Source organism: Pipistrellus kuhlii, unplaced genomic scaffold, assembly GCF_014108245.1.
Source record: "Pipistrellus kuhlii isolate mPipKuh1 unplaced genomic scaffold, mPipKuh1.p scaffold_m20_p_4, whole genome shotgun sequence".
Lineage (NCBI taxonomy): Eukaryota > Metazoa > Chordata > Mammalia > Chiroptera > Vespertilionidae > Pipistrellus > Pipistrellus kuhlii.
In genome coordinates, this window is record NW_023425540.1 from 16,411,360 (window position 1) to 16,430,328 (window position 18,969).

General features: G+C 37.5%; 1 pseudogene; it reads right to left on the reverse strand.

Moving 5' to 3' along the window:
• Nucleotides 1-2,144: 2,144 nt before the first annotated feature.
• Nucleotides 2,145-8,785, reverse strand: LOC118703033 (annotated as a pseudogene).
• Nucleotides 8,786-18,969: the final 10,184 nt, after the last annotated feature.

Consider the following 18,969-nt stretch of genomic DNA (forward strand, 5'->3'; position numbering starts at 1 on the left):
CCCCCTCCACAGAGAGCTTCCTCCCCCTCACAGAGAGCTTCCTCCCCCTCCACAGAGAGCTTCCTCCCCCTCCACCGAGAGCTTCCTCCCCCCCCCCCCCTCCACAGAGAGCTTCCTCCCCCTCCACAGAGAGCTTCCTTCCCCCTCCACAGAGATTTCCTCCCCCTCCACAGAGAGCTTCCTCCCCTCCACAGAGAGCTTCTCCTCCCCCCCACAGAGGCTTCTCCCCCCCCAGAGCTTCCTCCCCCTCCACAGAGAGCTTCCTCCCCCTCCACAGAGAGCTCCTCCCCTCCACAGAGAGCTTCCTTTCCCCTTTACAGAGAGATTTCCCCCCTCCACAGAGAGCTTCCTCCCCCTCCACAGAGAGCTCCCTCCCCCTCCACAGAGAGCTTCCTCCCCCTCCACAGAGCTTCCTCCCCCTCCCCACAGAGAGCTTCCTCCCCCTCCCCCCCACCACAGAGAGCTTCCTCCCCCTCCACAGAGAGCTTGCTCCCCCTCCACAGAGAGCTTCCTCCCCCTCCACAGAGAGCTTCCTCCCCCTCCACAGAGAGCTTCCTCCCCCTCCACAGAGAGCTTCCTCCCCCTCCCCCCTCCACAGAGAGCTTCCTCCCCCTCCCCCCTCCACAGAGAGCTTCCTCCCCCTCCACAGAGAGCTTCCTCCCCCTCCACAGAGAGCTTCCTCCCCCTCCACAGAGAGCTTCCTCCCCTCCACAGAGAGCTTCCTCCCCCTCCACCCTCCACAGAGAGCTTCCTCCCCCTCCACAGAGAGCTTCCTCCCCCTCCACAGAGAGCTTCCTCCCCCCTCCACAGAGAGCTTCCTCCCCCTCCACAGAGAGCTTCCTCCCCCTCCACAGAGAGCTTCCTCCTCCTCCACAGAGAGCTTCCTCCCCCTCCCCCCTCCACAGAGAGCTTCCTCCCCCTCCACAGAGAGCTTCCTCCCCCTCCACAGTCAGAGACTTATCTCCCCTCCACAGACAGTTTCAGTGAAAGAACCAATGAGAAGCCAGCACAGCATATATCTACTCCTAGAGGGAGAGGTCCCAACCACAAGCCACTTGGTTCCCTTCCCTCTATCTCTCAATAAAGGTTGCTTTTGCTTAACTTTGTCCATGAACTCTTTCTTGGATTTTTCCAGACAACAAACTCGGACCCCAACATCACATCCAGCTGTCAAAGGGCATAAGGGGAAAATGTACTGAGAGAACAAGTGTCTTATAGCCTCATACTTAGGAAACAGATTACAAAAACAAACACATAAAATGTGTGATCCTACATAAAGTGAGTTGTTGTATGCATACATATACTGTATATAGACTCATATGTATGTGTGTTTGGATATATATGTATGTACCTGTACCACAGAGAGAAATATAGAGATTCATGATAATAAGTTATTTTTAAGGGAACAAATAAGAATATTTTAAAAGTAGAAATATCACTCCTATCAGCTTTAAAGCTACAGAGTTTGTCCTTAAAACCTATGAATAGTGTGTGTGGGGCAACAATGGATATATACACCTGCCTATAACTAATATTTATACCATCAAGATATTTTTTAGGGAGATAGAAGTGGCTAGTTTTAGAATTAATTCTAGAAGAGCTCAAAATGTTTTATCACTGTGGAGTTAAAGTTCATGGGCTAATATTTTTGCATGATGATGAATGCTTATTTGAAATGGTTCAACAAATTTAACAATTTTAAAATAAAGGAAATAAAAAAGAAAACTGCCTATGTCTGAGGAATGAAATAAACAAGTCAGCGAACAAACAAATAGACAAAAATACATACATACATACATACATACATACATACATACATGGATTGGGTTTCCCAAGGGGTTTCCCATGCACAGAAGGCTTGGTAACTCTGCCCATGAGTAACAATTGATTAGAATTGAGGGAAGTGATTAACTATGATTGAAGCAAATTGAGAGAGATGTACAATGGCTCACTAGAAACTTGAGCTCTAATTGTCAAAATATTTTGTGTATGTGACTTTGATTAGCAAAGGGAACTAGGAGTTACAAGTAAAGAACAGAGAAATACTTTTTGTGTGAGAAAAAAATTATTCATGAAAATATGAAGCAGCAGTACAAAACTCAGAAGCTCCATTTAGGTGCAACAAACATGGATATGTTTAAGCAACTCTAGTCTTTCCATAAATTAAATAAAATTGAAGTTTGACAGAGTAGTAATCCTTAAAGCAGCAATCCTCACATTGCAATATGGCCCTGTAACTTGTAAAATAAGCAGACTAGAAAGAGATTGGCCTTTAGGAGTAGTCCCAGACATGGACACATCTGGAGACTTTCTGGCCAGCGTCTTGGTCAGTGAATGCTTGTATTCATTACCTTTCATGGCGGCTGAAAACGTGACTTTAATTTTAGTTGCTGAGAGAGTGGAGCACTTGACTGACCCTTCACATACAAGGTGCTTCGATCTGCAGCGCCTTGGGCCCTGCCTTAGGAGCGGAGTACAAGCCACAGAGCGTCTTCCTTGGAGACCAGCTGGAGTTGCCACCACTTTGTAGTTGATGAACTGTTTCTTCAGTTCGTTAAGGGAATTGTGTTGTTCAAAATGTTTTTGTTTTTGTTTTTTTTCTCTTAATATATTAATCAATGCACTCCATTTCCTTAAAATGGGCCTCAGGTAGCTACGAAAAGTTTGGAGTTGTGCTTGCAGTTTTTTTTCTTTTCTTTTTTTTCTCCCAGATTTGGAAAATCCATCTGAGCAGACAGACTTCTTTCCTTCTGAAGGTCTCTGCATCTCCATTACCATCATTACCATTTATTCCTCTAGGACACTGTATTCTTGCTTTGGCTCTCATCTGGTGAAGAAGGTTCTGCAGGAACTCTGAGAGCCTGGTTTTTCTGCTTTTCTTGATTCTGGAACTCAGTGGGATCACTTGTTCTTACATCTGCATGATCCTGCTGGGAGTCAGGATTCCTGTGGAGAGTCCCAGGCCCTCTCCTTGTCTTGGTGACCTGGCCATCTAGTTTCCTCTCATCTTGTTAATCTGTAGGTTGGTCTCATCCCAAGAGGATGCAGAAGGTTGTTTTTTTTTTCGTTGTTTTTTTTTTTCCTTTTTAGTGTTCTTGCTTTCCATTTCACGTGGACTTTCAAGGCTTTTAGCAACTTGTCTGCATTCATGCAGCTGAGGGGAGAGGTCCCACTGGAGAAGTAGAGTTGGTAGTTATTAGCCCGGAGGCCCAGACTCTTGGCCAAGTTCTGCAGGTCACTGTACCTGAAGGTCTAGCTCCTCCAGGGCGGGGATGGTCAACACAATCTGCAACCCAGGTGACCACACAAGGTAGCCTCCGACCTCCGCTGTGTGGCTCAAAACCCTGGTGCCCTAAAAGTACACTTCTTCATAGCAGTCTGTATTTTCATTTATTTTAACTCTTAGGATGTGCAATAACAGATAAATAAGACATTTATACTTGAGTTAGAAGTATAGTAAGATGTGTTTACACTTAATATAGTTAAATTATTTATGAAGTAAATCAATTATTAATATTAAACTATTAAAAATAAACATGTTTTATATTACAGAAGAAATCAAGGATTATAATCAATAAATAGTTTTTGACACAGATGTCTTTAAATCTGTCGTCAGAAAACTGGGCTTCCAGTAAGAGAGGTTAGAGTATTTAAGATTATAACCAAGGCAATTAGTCACATTGCATATTACAATGATTCAGTAATTTTTATAAGGATTTAAGTCATTCTCATACTACATCCTATATCACTCTACAGAGTATCCTTTTCATGATCTCTCACCAATAAGACAAAGTTAATTTCTAATGTCATCATTTGTGAGACCTTGAATTTTATATAAAATAACTTTTAGAAGCCGAGGAAACTACTAGGACTCAATTCTACCTGCTCCTGAAAAATTAGAAATTATCTTGTTTTAACATATGAGTCCTTGCTCTATCCTTTCTTAATAGAAAGTGTTACAGAAAATAGCAGAAGTCATTTAGTTCCACTTTTCACAGACCCACTTGTAACAGCTAACACTGAGAAGTCAAGGGAAAATGAGGGCGACCCAGAAATGAAGAGCTGCTTTTATAGCTGAATGTTAGGAGGGAGAGAGGAAGAAAGGGAAAGAAAGGGAGAAAAAGAAAGAGGGAGAGAGGAAAAAAGAGAGAGAGGGGTGAATATTCATAAGATTGTAAAAATAATATAAAACATAAATATATAAAGAGACTGACATTATAAGGAATCCAAAGTAAAAGAGAAAATGGCCATGGTGTCCTATTTATAAAGAAACAATGAATTAACTTTCAGAAGAAGATTAGAGATGAGCCACTGCTCCCCAAAAGAGTGATAAATGTCTCACTCCAGAACACTCCAGAGAAACAGGGGTGGGCAAGAGTAGGTATACAGTTGTGAGTAAGCTAAACAGACTACATTTTTGTATTATTTATTAATTGTCAAACTATTTATTTATGGATTAATTTATAAGTATATGTATTATTTATTATATTATCTACACTAATAAAAGAAAAACATGCTAATGGACTATACCTTTGAGACACCCACCAGTCAATCAAGAGTGAGTATGCAATTAACCCAGCAAAGATGGTGGGTTAATTTGCATATGCAGGTACCTAGCAGCTGGGGCATTCCACACTACCTCAGCTGCTCTGGGTCTCCGGGCAGTGTGGGACAGTGGAAAGTCAGCTCCTGGCTGGAGTGGAAAGAAGGCTCTGGCCAGAGAAGGTGGTGCTGGCAGTCAGAGAAAGAAAGGCCCATTCTTGCACAAATCTTTGTGCATCAGGCCTCTAGTTCACATAATAAGATTTCTGAGAAAATAAAGATAATAAATTATTAGCTAGAAATTTCACAGAATTCAAATATACATATGTCAGTGCATATTAAAATTTTAAATAAAATGCATGCAAAAATCTAGGCATATTATAGTGAAATTTAGGACTATCAATGATAAAAGAAACTTAAATAGCACCCAAGGAAAAGAAATTATTTTGCACAAAAAACAAATGCTGATCATATATCCAACATTATAGCAGGAAATCAAATAACATGTTTAAATTATTGAACAAGACAACTTCATAAATAGCCTATTAACTCTTAAGCATAAGGGTGAATAAAAAAAGACACATTCAGGTAATCAGAAGATTGTCTATCAAAATCTACGTTGAGTGGAATTAGGATTTTAATGCTAAAACAACATTTTATTATGTTATGGAATACCCATTGTCACTCTTTAGAGATGGTATGTTTTTTTCTCTTTATATCCAAAAATACGATGAATTATGTAAATGGATTTCTAATGTTGAGCTAAATTTGCAGTTGTGAAATATGACCTGTGATACCAAGATAAAGCAATGAAATATATTATATAAGGGGGTTTAAATAACAATACCAAGTACAGAAGAATAAGACACCAGTGAAAAAAACATATTCACAGCAGTCCAGAACAAAACTGAGATGATAAAATCATTAAAAAAATGTAATAGAAAAGAACAAAGGGTAGGTGATTAGTGATTAGTATTGTATATTTTTAAATCAGTAAATGAAAAATTACTATGACTAACAATAATAAAAGTACAACTTTTAAATAAGCAGCAACACAGTATAATGTCACAAAGATACCTCAATATATTTTAAGAAGAAATAAGCTCCAGTTTTATTCACTCAACTTTATGTAATAGCATTAGACATCAGAAAAAAATGCAACACTCAGCAAACACATACATACACATATGCACATCCCTTCCATTTTCAGAAGTAGCATATACCAACATACTTATAAGCAACTATTCAGCTAAATAATTCTTACGGAATTAAAAAAATAATTACAACTATACCTAAACATGAATTGTATGAGAGCAGCAGCTATATCACTTGAAAATAGATAAGAAGAATATGAAAACAAATGAACACTTTCAATTAAACCTTAAAACATTTAGTTAAAGCCACTCTTTCCTAACTCTTCACTAAAAAAAAAAAAAAAAAAAAAGTAAAACACCATTAAGCGATAAGTACAAGGTACTTAGGTCTAGTAATAATTAATGTCGTTTTCTAATACCTTTTTAAATCGAATTTATTTAAACAATACAACAAAATTTAATCAACAATATAGTTGCCGTTGTTTTCTACTACTTGTGCCCAACGCTCAGGAAGCATTTTAATCCCTCTGTTGTAAAATTCTTGTGATTTTGATGCAAAAAATTCGGTCAATGCATTTTTGAGGCATTCTTCATTATTAAATTTTTTTCCAAGAAGAAAGTTTTGCAAAGAATGAAACAAATGGTAATCAGAAGGGGCAATATCAAGAGAATATGCAGGTTGAGGGAGAACTTCCCATTCCAACTGGCGCAGTTTTTCAGCAGTGATTCTTGCAGTATGCGGTCATGCGTTATCGTGGTGAAGAATTACGCCCTTCCGATTAATCAGCGTGGGTTATTTTTCTCTTAAAGCTTGGGCTAACCTTTCCAATTGGGCACTATACACTGCACTTGTAATGGTTTGGTTATAGATGGTAAAAGTTCATAATGAAGAATTCCTTTAAAATCCCACCAAACACACAACATCACTTTTTTCACATGCAAGTCAGGTTTTGGCGTGGGCTGCGGAGCCTCATTTTTGTCCAACCATTGAGGCCGCCTTTTCAAATTAACATACAGCACCCATTCTTCATCTGTGGTAACAATTTGCTCTAAAAACGGCAAACGGTTTTGACGAGAGAGGAGCGAACTGCAAATTGTGACTCTTTGATTACGGTTGTTGTAGGTCAACTCATGAGGAACCCATTTTCCAAACTTTTGGACTTTGCCAAGTGCACACGATTGGAAATTGTGTTTTGTGAACAATTTAAAGCTGTCGCAAGCTCTTGTTGGGTAATTTGAGGATTTTGCACCAAAAGAGCTTGAAGAGCTTCTTGATCAAAATTGGACACACGGCCTCGACCACTCTTGTCATCTAACGAAAAATTTCCCTCGCGAAATTTCTCAAACCAACGCTGGCATTTTCTGGTGCTAACTGCATCTTGACCAAGAGCACTACAGATGTTTTTTGCAGCCTCACTTGCTTTTCTTCCTAATTGGAACTTGTAAAGCATGCAGTGCCGAATATGCTCTTCACCCGCCATCTTCTTAGCCCTAGTTTTGCAACAAAAACCAAACCAAACACAAACTTTTTCAAGCAAAACTTGTTAATTGCACTTCACACGTTCTGTAGATACCACGTGTTTGAAGGTTATGTCAATACAAGTCAACGCCAAGCAAGATTTTAAACGAATGTTTAAAAACGACATTAATTATTACTAGACCCGATAGAAGAGAACATATCAGCAGGCAAAGGGGTAGTGACAGTTTCAGAAACTGGAAAGAAGATAAACGAGGGTTAAGCTATTTGGCAGAGCAGAGGGGGCTCACTGTGCCTGTGTCTTTGTGCACAACTCGGGAACTCCTGCATAGACGTGGGAATCTCCACTCAGCATTGAAAATCCAGAGCTGCACCTTCCTGGTAGAAACATGGAGAAGAAAAAGTTGGAGAAATCGGTTTAGACATTGTGTGAATGCAGAGATAACAGGAAAATTGAATGCGGTGTACACATTAACCTGAAAGCAAGGAGATTAATTACAATCCTGAACCTCTTTTCTCACAAAACCACCAATATTGGCAGCCAGGCTTATCCAACACAAGTAGGAGATAAGAAGTTTACCTTGCAAGGAGCTGAACAACCCCATGGTTGATAGCATATGATCTCCCAAAGATCCCCTGCCCTAATTCCTAGAACCTGTGAACATGTGCAACTACACCACAAAGGGGGTTTACAGATTACATTATGTATGAATGGAGCTCAAGAAGAGGGGGTGACACTACAGCAGGTGCAGAGGCTGCCAGGAGCCCCAAATGCAGGAGTGGGTTATGGTTAAGGTTAGGGTTAGGGGGAAAAAAAAAAAAGTAAAGGAAGTTTACTGGATTTTGCAGTGAACATAATCTTATTACAGAGACCTTAAAAACAAAACTCGCTCTGGCTGGAGCAAGACAGATAACACAAGGTAAAATCAGAGAAATTTTAAAAAATTCCATTAAATCATGTTGTTGGAAGTGATCCAATTAAATACAAGCTACAGAGTTATAATTATACAGTGAGGCACAGAACTTAATTCCACCTGAAACAGAAAGCTTTGATTCAAAGCTTTTATGTTTTTCTCTACCTATAAATGAGCAGCTAAACAAATTTAAACATTTGAAGAACCCCTCTAAGTAAAAGTCAGAGATTAAAACTAACAAATGCAAAATAAGTTTCTGAGAGATCCCAGAGAAACATTGAATTAATGGAAAAAAAAGATGACCTACAAAAAATTTCTATAATTATGTAAAATGGTATTTCATTTCAGAAATAAGGCAAAGGTGTTATAAAATAGAGACATTCCAGTAATATTGGAAATTGGGAATATTACAGTAGATATTAAAACAAATGAATACTAGATTATTAAAGACCAAAAAGAGGCAAGAAATATGAGAAACTAAAATAGAATAAGAGAATAAATATTGGAGGCATAGAAATAATTAGATAAATCATATTAACCAATTTTCAGAAGTAGGAAATGGATTTCTAGATTTAAAGGCTCACTATAAACATCACATAATCAGTGATAACCTACTCTCATATAGCTTCCTGGAATTTTTAGAACGGTAGTGATAAACAAAAGAGTAAAAAATGATCCATAGTTTAAAGATGAAAACAGAATCATGTAGGCAAATACTACATGGCCCCATTACCTTCATTATCTGGTGTTGTTGTCATGTTAGGTTACATTATATTGCCAAAATGATGAATGACATGTCTTTGGTTAGTTTATATTCCCAAATCAATCCACTTTAAATTAATCAAAAGGCAGATTATCAAGAGTAAAATGGCTTAATCAGTTGGAAAGTCTAAAGGTGGGTTCAGAGACTCTTGCTTGCTGGCACAAAAGGGCAAGCTGCCATGAGATCTATAAACAGTGGACTCTACCAGCAACTTAATGTGATTGCAAGTATACTCTTTCCCTGTCAAGTCTCTAGATTAAACTGTAGTCTAGTCAACAAGTTGATTGTATCCCTGTGAAACACTAAGCAGAGATCAAGCTAGTTTTACAGTCAAGCTAAAGGCATACAATCATGAATCAGAAAAGCACTGGGTATCTACACTAATAAAAGAGAAACATGCAAATTAACCATCACTCTGCTATGCCCACCAGCCAATCAGGAGGGAATATGCAGATTAGAAGGAGAAAGATGGTGGCTGCTCAGCTGTTCCAGGAATGGCGTTGCCAGATGGGACAGGATGCCTGCTATGAGGTGTGTGGGCGGGGGGGGGCGTGGAGGGATCTACAGGAGTCACACTCTGGCCACAGTAAAGATGAAGATGGCAGACTCCAGCTGGAACCAAGGCCTGGGTTTCATGTGCCAGAGGAAAACCAGTGCTGAAAGCCAAGGGAAGGAAGGCCTATTGCCTGAATCTTTTAGTGCAATAGGCCTCTAGTTTTAACATAAACACGTGAAGCTGCAGTAAAAGGATCTTTCCTTTACTTTTACAGATTCTGTGAAGTCACTGGTCCCACCCAGAGAGATATTCAGGATAATTTTCCTATTTTAAAGTCAGAAAATTAGCAGCCTAATTACACCTGTAACCTTAATACCTCTTTACCCTTTTCCTTATCATAGTCACACATTTGGGGGGATTAAGGCATAAATGCCTCTGGGAGGCCATTATCTTGTCATGGATCCTATTCAATTATTTCACCTTCCATTAGTGTTTTTATGTAATAACACCATAGCACAACTTGAAATAATGGAATGGAGTACATGTGGGACTCTGCAAATGACATCCAGAACCTAAATTAATTAACAATCTCTCCATTATCCTGAGTTTACAACCTTCCTCTTCTTATTTTACCACACCAGGTCCATATCAATTCCACTTTTAATTTCACTGTGTACTTATATTGAGAAAAGTGTGTGAAACTCTCTATAATATCATCAAATTTCTTATTAGATAGTCAGCATAGGTCAGAATTATTATAGAGTAAAGAAGCCCAGAATCCCTAAAGTTTAACACAGTAAAAATTTATTTATTGGTCATAAAAAGCCCTAAACATACCAGTAACTTTTTAAATCCAACATCCTTTATTTCCTGTGGAGCAATCTCCTTATATTATCCCATTCCTTGGAAGTCTATTTATATTTTAAATTCTCTATAGTGGTCAATAGGATCCAACTTCCATTTTCCATATGATATTCAACTACTTCCCTCCTTACCTTCCTTCAGCCATAGAAGCTTCCTTGATTCTCTTAAAAAAAAAAAAATTAGTTCATCTACTCCTCCTCATTTCCTTTGCAATGCCTTTTCTCTCTACTTGGAATCCTCTTCTATCATGGCAACACCTCACCTCATTATAATCATTGCTTGATTTTCATCTTAAGCAGATCTCCCTTCAGACATTCTCAATAATATTATAAGTGATTCCTTACTCCTCAATTCTCCTGACCCTTCTTAAACCACTCCACATTTTTCTTTGTTCATAGAACTTATTTATTTATAAGTAATTTTTGTATTTTTATGTATAGTGTTTGTCAGTATCCCCCAATCAAAATGTATGTTCCAAAAGAGAGTGATCTTCAATAATTACTGACATAATTCATTCACTTAGGACAGGCACTGGACAATAATATTCATTTATTCGTTTTTTGTTATGAAAGAAGGAATATATGTAGTGTGGGGTGAAGCACTTTATGTTTGGGTGCCACTCATCACTTTGATGACTTCATGAAATGCTGAATGAGGACACCCAATGTCAGTAGAAAGAGTTTACTTCTCACTGTCTTTTAGGTTTTTCAGAAAAGCACCCTCAGATTTCCTATAGGGACTGGGAGGAGGGACACGGAGCCATAACAGAAGCTGGAGTTGGGATGTGGTGATTTCTAAATGTCCCGTGAGTTCCGTGGTGTTGATAAGCATTTTCCTGGGTATGTAGCAATCTAACCAGTCACTTTCTACAGGTCTTTGTCTAGGAGTGCTTACCTAGTGTCCTTAAAATGGATTCTGCATTTACATGCTATGCGTCTCACTCCTGCTCGACCCTATCTGGCTCTGTAGCAGCATTCCCCTCTCCATGTATGGGTGACAATAATCGGCCTGCTCTTCTGTTTTGGCCTCTGCACATTCTGAATGCAGAGCAATGGTGTCTGCTAAGTTAATGACCATGTGTCTGTGTTCTGCCTTTTCATGTGCAGACATGCCCTCTGTTGTCCTCTTGATCTGCACAAATCTGTACTTTTTATACATACTTACTTTCATGAGGTTTCAAGAGGAAGAAATATATCTGAGAATTCAGTGCACCTGTCCAATTTGAATCTGGCTGTTATTGTATCTTTACTAAATTTTTTAACTCTAAGAAGTCTAGTGTATCTGAAAGCTAACTACCATTGTTATTATACTTCTTATTTATAACATCTTAACTGTACAAGATTTAATAATGGCTGGGACCGGTTTGGCTCAGTGGATAGAGTGTCGGCCTGCAGACTGAAAGGTCCCAGGTTCGATTCTGGTTGAGGGCATGTACCTTGGTTGCGGGTACATCCCCAGTAGGGGATGTGCAAGAGGCAGCTGATCGGTGACTCTCTCTCATCGGTGTTTCTGACTCTCTGTCCCTCTCTCTTCCTCTCTGTAAAAAATCAATAAAATATATATTTTTAAAAAGATTTAATAATGTATTTTGTTTATGGAATATCCTTTATAATTTAATTAAAATTCTTGTTAATGACATTTTATTATTCACTTTTACTGAACTAAACATAATGTTTTGCAGAAACAATAGTAAAATGTTTTTTAATAAGTATTCATAAAAAGTACCTAAATTAAATGTGACCTATCAAAAAATCCCCTTTATATCTAGCTTTATAATTTTTATTGATTTTTTATAGAGAGGAAGGGAGAGAGATAGAGAGCTAGAAACGTCGATGAGAGAGAAACATTGACCAGCTGCCTCCTGCACACTCCCTACCGGGGATGTGCCCACAACCAATGTACATGCCCTTAACAGGAATCGAACCCGGGACCCCACAGTCCACAGATCGACGCTCCACCACTGAGCCAAACCTGTTTCGGCTCTAGCTATATCATTTTAAATGTTAAAATATGTACACAGATAATAATTTAATAAAAAAATATAAAAAATAAATAAAAATAAATGAAGTTACAAAATTAACTAAGAGCTGCTGACCATACTTATTTTGATGATTTTAATGCAGCATTAGATATTTTTTACTTTACCTAGATAAAAAATGAAACTGAAATGTATGTTGTTTAGAAAGAAGTTATAGAATAAAAGATAACTAGGACTATGAAGACAATCTAATGATTGTGTTGGTAATAGAACTACCTTCTCTTCAGGAAGCTGGTAAAGGTTGTTATTTAGAGACATTATTTAGACTTTTTGTTTCAAACCAATATCTCTCTGAAAAGAAGACAAAATTTCAAAATGTGTTAGACTAGTTTTGAAATGATTTAAAATAAAATTCTATCCCATCCTTTTCAGTACTGCCTCTAATTCTGCTAACATTTTTGGTTCAAGGGATCACATAAAGAATTACATAATAGCATCAGTCTATAATTATAATCACTCTTACTTTTCAATAATTTTAAGATGCTAGTTCCTCATTATGTAGTGTTATTTGGTTTCATTAACATAATGGTATTTCTATTTGTAATGGCAATTCTTCATTTTTAACAGTAATCATTTTATTTTTAGGAGCAATGATTTTGTTAGAAATTAATTTTTTTAAATAGTCAAAACCAAAAAAGTTAGAAGCAGAATCTATTTATTTGGACTGAATTAATGTAACTCCTTCGTTTATTTGGTGATAAGACTATTTTGAAGCCAGCAGCTCCCTGCTTGAGTTCCACTTGACTTCCTGCAATGATTTATGTGTGCGAACACTAATTCATGTCCCAAAAGTGACAGCTAGAAAGAGTGCAAATGTTGCTCAGGTGGCTGATTATCAGAAAAGTTACTGAAATACATGAAGTTAGGTATTTAGTGGGCAGTACTAGTTGGTCAAACACAACTTATCACACCTGACAAAAATGTCCTTGGCTACACCTAGTTATATTTGTAACATCATTAAATGAGTTACCTATTTAGAAGACAGATTGAAGGAGGTATTTCTCTGAATTTGACCTTGGCTATTTACTATCCTGGTTTTCATTTGGTGGATCTTCCTTACTATTTTCTTCACTTGGGGGATAGATTTGGCATTATAAAAGTTTTCAATACATTTCTCAAAATTTTCCATGATTATTAAACATGTATCAACTTTGAGATTAATTTGTGAAAGAATTTGAGTGATGATATACAAAATTGTTATAAGTAGTTGATAATCTTCCATAGATAAGTTTAACAGTTATAACCTACCTTGGGCCATTGTTACATGTGGATTAATTCACAAGAGGGTGTTGTATACACTTCTTCATGCAATCGTGTGTTTCTTCATGAGAGAACATGGTATCAAGTTCTCAGGGATGGTTCACACTTAATATTCAGAGATCTAATATAAAATGTTTTATCACTAAAAATTCTCAAAAATTATTCAACCTCTCAGTTTCTTCTTGAATTGATCACTTAATTTTACTCAGAGGTAAATGCTAACTATTTTCCAATTTGGTGGTAGTGAACTGTGACAAAAATTATTTTCTCAGGACAAGTGGATACCATTTTCCCCGTGTGCTGAAATGTGATTGGAGCAGACAGACTTTGAAGAAGATCCACATAGGATCTCAGCTCCTTGTATACAGTGTCTACACTTGTATGTAGCTGTACCTGTAAATAAGATTAAATACTTCCATGATTGCGCTATCTTACATATGGCACTGGCTTAGCTGAGCGAGGAGAGAGATTTTTCTGTTGGCTTTGGAGAAGTAATCTTCCAAGCTCTGGGCCACTATGAGTGGCTTTTAGAAATTACCAGCATTCCTCAACAGGGAGAGCAAGAAAATTGAAACTTTGGTCTTCTAGCCAGAGGGAAGTGAATTCTGCTAACAGCTACATGTGCCATAAAGAGGTCCCCACGTTTTATAAAGAAAGATAACTCAGTTGATATCTTGATTTTAACCTTGTGATGACATCAATTGAGCATTAGCTACAATATCCTAGAATCCTGACCCATGGCAACTGAGGAGAAAAAAAAAAAGTTTGATTTTTAAAGTTGCTAAGTGAAATTTAAAGTTACTAAGTGAAATTTCCAGGAAGGCTGATTTGACCTAGTAATAGAAGGACTTGTTAGGTGTATGAGGAAAAAGAGTTTACAATTTTTACTTCTTCAATGCTAAGCGTGTCTGATTGTAGGCTATCTTCTTAGATTCAAAGTTGAGAAATAAACACATAATTTAGAAGGAAAGGTTAAAGAGAAGATTGTGTTTCAAAGTTAGTTATCATTAATGTGGATTAGCATGATATATATCACAGTAAAATTATTTTTGCACATTTTAATACAATTTGTGAAGGCTCATTGACCAAAATATTTTAACTGGATGCTGCAATTAAAATAATTTAAGGGCTTTGCTTGATTTAAGGCTATATTAATGAAAGTCATTAATTCTTGCAATTATACTCAATGCCATTTTTTATTGCAACAGAGAATACATATAGTACATGACTATATGCAGTTATTTTTTAAATTACTATTGAGAACATTTTACCAAGGAGAGGCTGATGTTTTATATAACCCTTATGTAATGAACAGGGTAGCAAAAATGGTGATGTGAAATAAATCAAGAAGTTGCAAAATTAAACTGTTGTGATTTTAATTTTGCTTTCTATGTTTCCTTTTACTATATCTGATGCTAGGAGCAAGAACGACTTAAGATTTATAAGGGATAGCATTGTTAAAATTATTAGCCTGAGTGGAAAGGAAGAGGGATAGTACATCATAGTACAATTGAAGAAAGAACTAAAATCTAGATCTAGCACTGATATCCTACATATTTTGAGGGGGAAATATTCAATTCTTCATATAAATAGTGTCAAAAGTGATGCTAATACATGCATGAAAATGTTTCATCCTAGCACTTAAGCATTGTTTAAATAAATTATTTAAGACTTCAACATTCTTCAAAAATACTTTTAAGAAGGCTATATATACAAACCTAATGGCAAACACTTTGCTTATTATATAGGAATCACATGCAAGCATTTGTAACAGCAATATGAAGTGTTATTATAAGGAACACTTGCGCACGTGCTTCCTGTTTCATAATTAAACACACTATTGAGAAATATTGGAAACAATGATTATAAGTAATGATAAGGATTGGTGAGGGAATTAGAAGATCCTAGTTGAAATCAAAACCATAAAAGAAATGCAGCCAAAACCGGTTTGGCTCAGTGGTAGAGTGTCGGTCTGTGGACTGAAAGGTACTAGGTTCAATTCTGGTCAAGGGCATGTACATTGGTTGCGGGCACATCCCCTGTAGAGGGTGTGCAAGAGGCAGCTGGTCGATATTTCTCTCTCATCGACATTTCTAGCTCTCTATTTCTCTCTCCTCTTCTCTGTAAAAAAATCAATAAAATATATTTTAAAAAAAATAAAGAAAAGCAAAAAAGCTCAGGTACACCAACTATCAAGTCAGAGAAAGCTGATGTCCTGTTCGAAGCAAGTTTCCTTTTACAAATTGCCACCCAACAAAAGTGAGTAAATTCTCAGCCCTGTGGCTAAAGTATTTGCTCTATAAGAAAGAGATGAAGTATTTGCTCTATAAGAAAGAGATGAAGCCTTGAGATACAACTATCTGGGTAGATTTACTTAAGAAACCTGCCAAAACTGGTTTGGCTCAGTGGATAGAGCTACAGCCTGCAGACTGAAAGATCCCAGGTATGATTCTGGTCAAGGGCATGTACCTTGGTTGCGGGCACAACCCCAGTAGGGGGTGTGCAGGAGGCAGCTGATCGATGTTTCTCTCACATCGATGTTTCTAACTCTCTCCCTTCCTCTCTGTAAAAAATCAATAAAAATTATGTGTGTTTTTTTGTGTGTTTTTTTTAAGAAACCTGAACCCTCAGATTTGTTTGATCCCTTCAATGTAACACAAGTGCTCCCTCTCCTTCCTATAGAAAAGGGACCCCCTTTATCTGAAAAAGATGAAAAATCTCACCTGAGGTGAATACCTTATGAAATAGTGCTTCCCTCCTCAGTGTTTGACATTACCTATCCAAGCAACTAGACTAGTGGCTATCAAATTGCAGTGAGCAAACAGATTACCTGTATAGATGGTTAAAATGATAGGTCTCAGTCCCCCTCCCTGGAAATTACAATTTGGTAAGCCACACTTGGTTATAAATGTGTGTTTTAACAATTTTTTGAGCAATGAAGATGCAGACTCAAGGACAACATCATAGGTCATTATATCTTACTAGAGCCCTGATGCATGAAATTTGTGCCTGCGTAGGGTCCCTTGGCCTGGCTGGCAATCAGGGCCACTCTGTGGAGTGACAGGGGTGGGCAATAGGAGGGACCCCTACTGGCGCCTGCCTTAGCTGGCCTGGGGCCTGCAGGCTGGGGGCAGCTTCTGCATTGAGTGTCTGCCCTTGGTGGTCAGTGGGTGTCATAGCGACCAGCCCTTTCATTGGTCATTCTGCCTCCATTCTGTCAATTTGCATATTAGGCTTTTATTATAGAGGACATCTTATTAAATCTCAGCCTGGCTCCATACGTATGGCCCTTGTTATTAAAGGCAGAAAGGGTTATTCGCCAGAGGAGAGGTAGCACCATAACCCCCCACCAGCCTCTCCTGTTATTTCACTGGAATTGAGTTCAGACTGCATCCTACTCTCCTCTATTGTAGTGGCCTTGAGAGAAGTCCTCCTTTCCCACTTCACTTTTTTCAATGTGATTCTACTTTAACAAAGCATAGGAAAAGTGGAGTTGCCAGAAGAGCCTTACAATAGTGTTGAGGATGGGTTGCAAGGCTCACGGTGCTGGACATGCTGAAAAGGATTAAATATGTAAGAACAGAGAATCTACCAGTTATCACACTCTGCCAGAGGGCTGAGAGGATATTCCCCTCACTACATTAATAAGAAGTATGCTTTGACATGACCACCAAGATCTCATGTAATGCAGGAGTGGTAAATAGCAAGAAAGAGTAAGGCCACTGTCAAAGGAAGAGGGAACAGATACTGGTCTATGAAACATAATCAACATCCATCACAACCAACCCTAACTTATTTTACCTGGCATTTGTGCATTTCTGTAAACCTGTTTAAATATTTCACAAGCACAGCCATTTTAAATAAACATAAACATGAAATTAATTTTATTTTTTTCCACTAATTTCTAAAAAGATATAACACAATAAAATGTTTTTTAATAAAATTAATGAAAATATGACCATGATTACATTATAAATGAAATTAGGACAAAAATAAGATGCATGAAAAGAAAAAGATAGTTATGCTAGAGAAAAAGGTCTTCATAGTTTCTAAAATTTAGATACAATTGAGAATTAGCTGTATAACCAGCAAAAAAGAGCCTGTGTGGTCATGTTGTTCTTGTTATGCAAAGAAAGAAGCACATATTGCTATTGTAGCAAATTACCACAAACCTCTTTGTTGCTGTTTACAACAACACACATATACCAAGTCACAACTCTATAGGTTTTAAGTGCTTGTGGACAGCCTAGTTGTAGATCTCACAAGGCTGAAATGAAGGTGTGTGTTGGCCTTGGCTCTCATGGCTAGACTCTGGCGAAAATTCACTTCCAAGGTCATTCAGGGTGTTTGCAGAATTCTTGCAACATTTTTCTGGCTCAAGTCCTTATGCTATATTTGCTAACTATCCAGGAGACTCTCAGTTTCTTAACACCACCCATAGCCCTGGTCACTTAAGCTTTCTCCATCTTCAAACTCACAATGAGACATTCAGTTCTTCTCATGTTTCGAGTCTCTCCAACATGTCTTCTTCCAAATTTTTGCTGCTCTCAATGGAGTTAATTTTATGCTTTTAAATATTCCTGTGACTTGATTGGAAGTTGCCACTTGTTCCACATTAATGTCTTTATTTTAAGATCCTCTCAATCACATCTGCAAAGTTTTTTGTGTTTGTTTTTTCCCCCAAGTATTGCTGTTGCAGGGACGAGGGGGAAGACATATGTTAGGGGCCATCCAGCCTTCCCCAGAGATGAAATTTTCAAAACACAAAAACATACAAACCTTTTTCAAATGGATGAGTGGGGTCATTGTGACCCAGGAAATAATGTCCTCAGTGTATCTCTCACATTATTCACGTAAAATCAATTTTCTTTGGCAAGTGCAACCTCCCATACAATTTGATTTCATAACACTAAAATGTTTGGTCAAGGCAAGTGTGGCATAGAGCCTTTTAGTAGTAAATTGTCTCCATATGTGGATAGATGGTACACATAGTCCTTAGACAATAATCCTGAAATATTATTCTCTCCAGCTAACATTTTGATAAAAGCTAAAGTTAGGTAGTTTTCCTTGAAACTCTCTAAGAAGGGCTTGGAAATGTAGTAATTCTATACAGTGTATTGAAAGTTTGTAGACTTTGCAAATTAGCTAAACAGAAGATGAGCTTGAACATCAGTTATTATTATTATTATTATTATTATTATTATTATTGGTATTCTTTTGTTAACAGAATTGTATTGGTATAACACTTCAAATATCAGTAAACTGAAAAATATTTTATATTTAAATTGGTTGCATAAATTCATGCATATAAAGTGCTTGAAAATTACCTTTTTTTTAATGATCAAGATGCCTCATTATCATTATTTTTAAATGTACTTGGTTGCTGAGAGAATTTAGCATGCTGCTGATATTTCTGTCTTTTGGCAAATCACGCATATTCTGAATGTTATGATAATCCCTACCCAGCAGGTATTTTTAAGTGAATACAAACAAAATTAACTGTGTGCAAGAGTTCATAAAA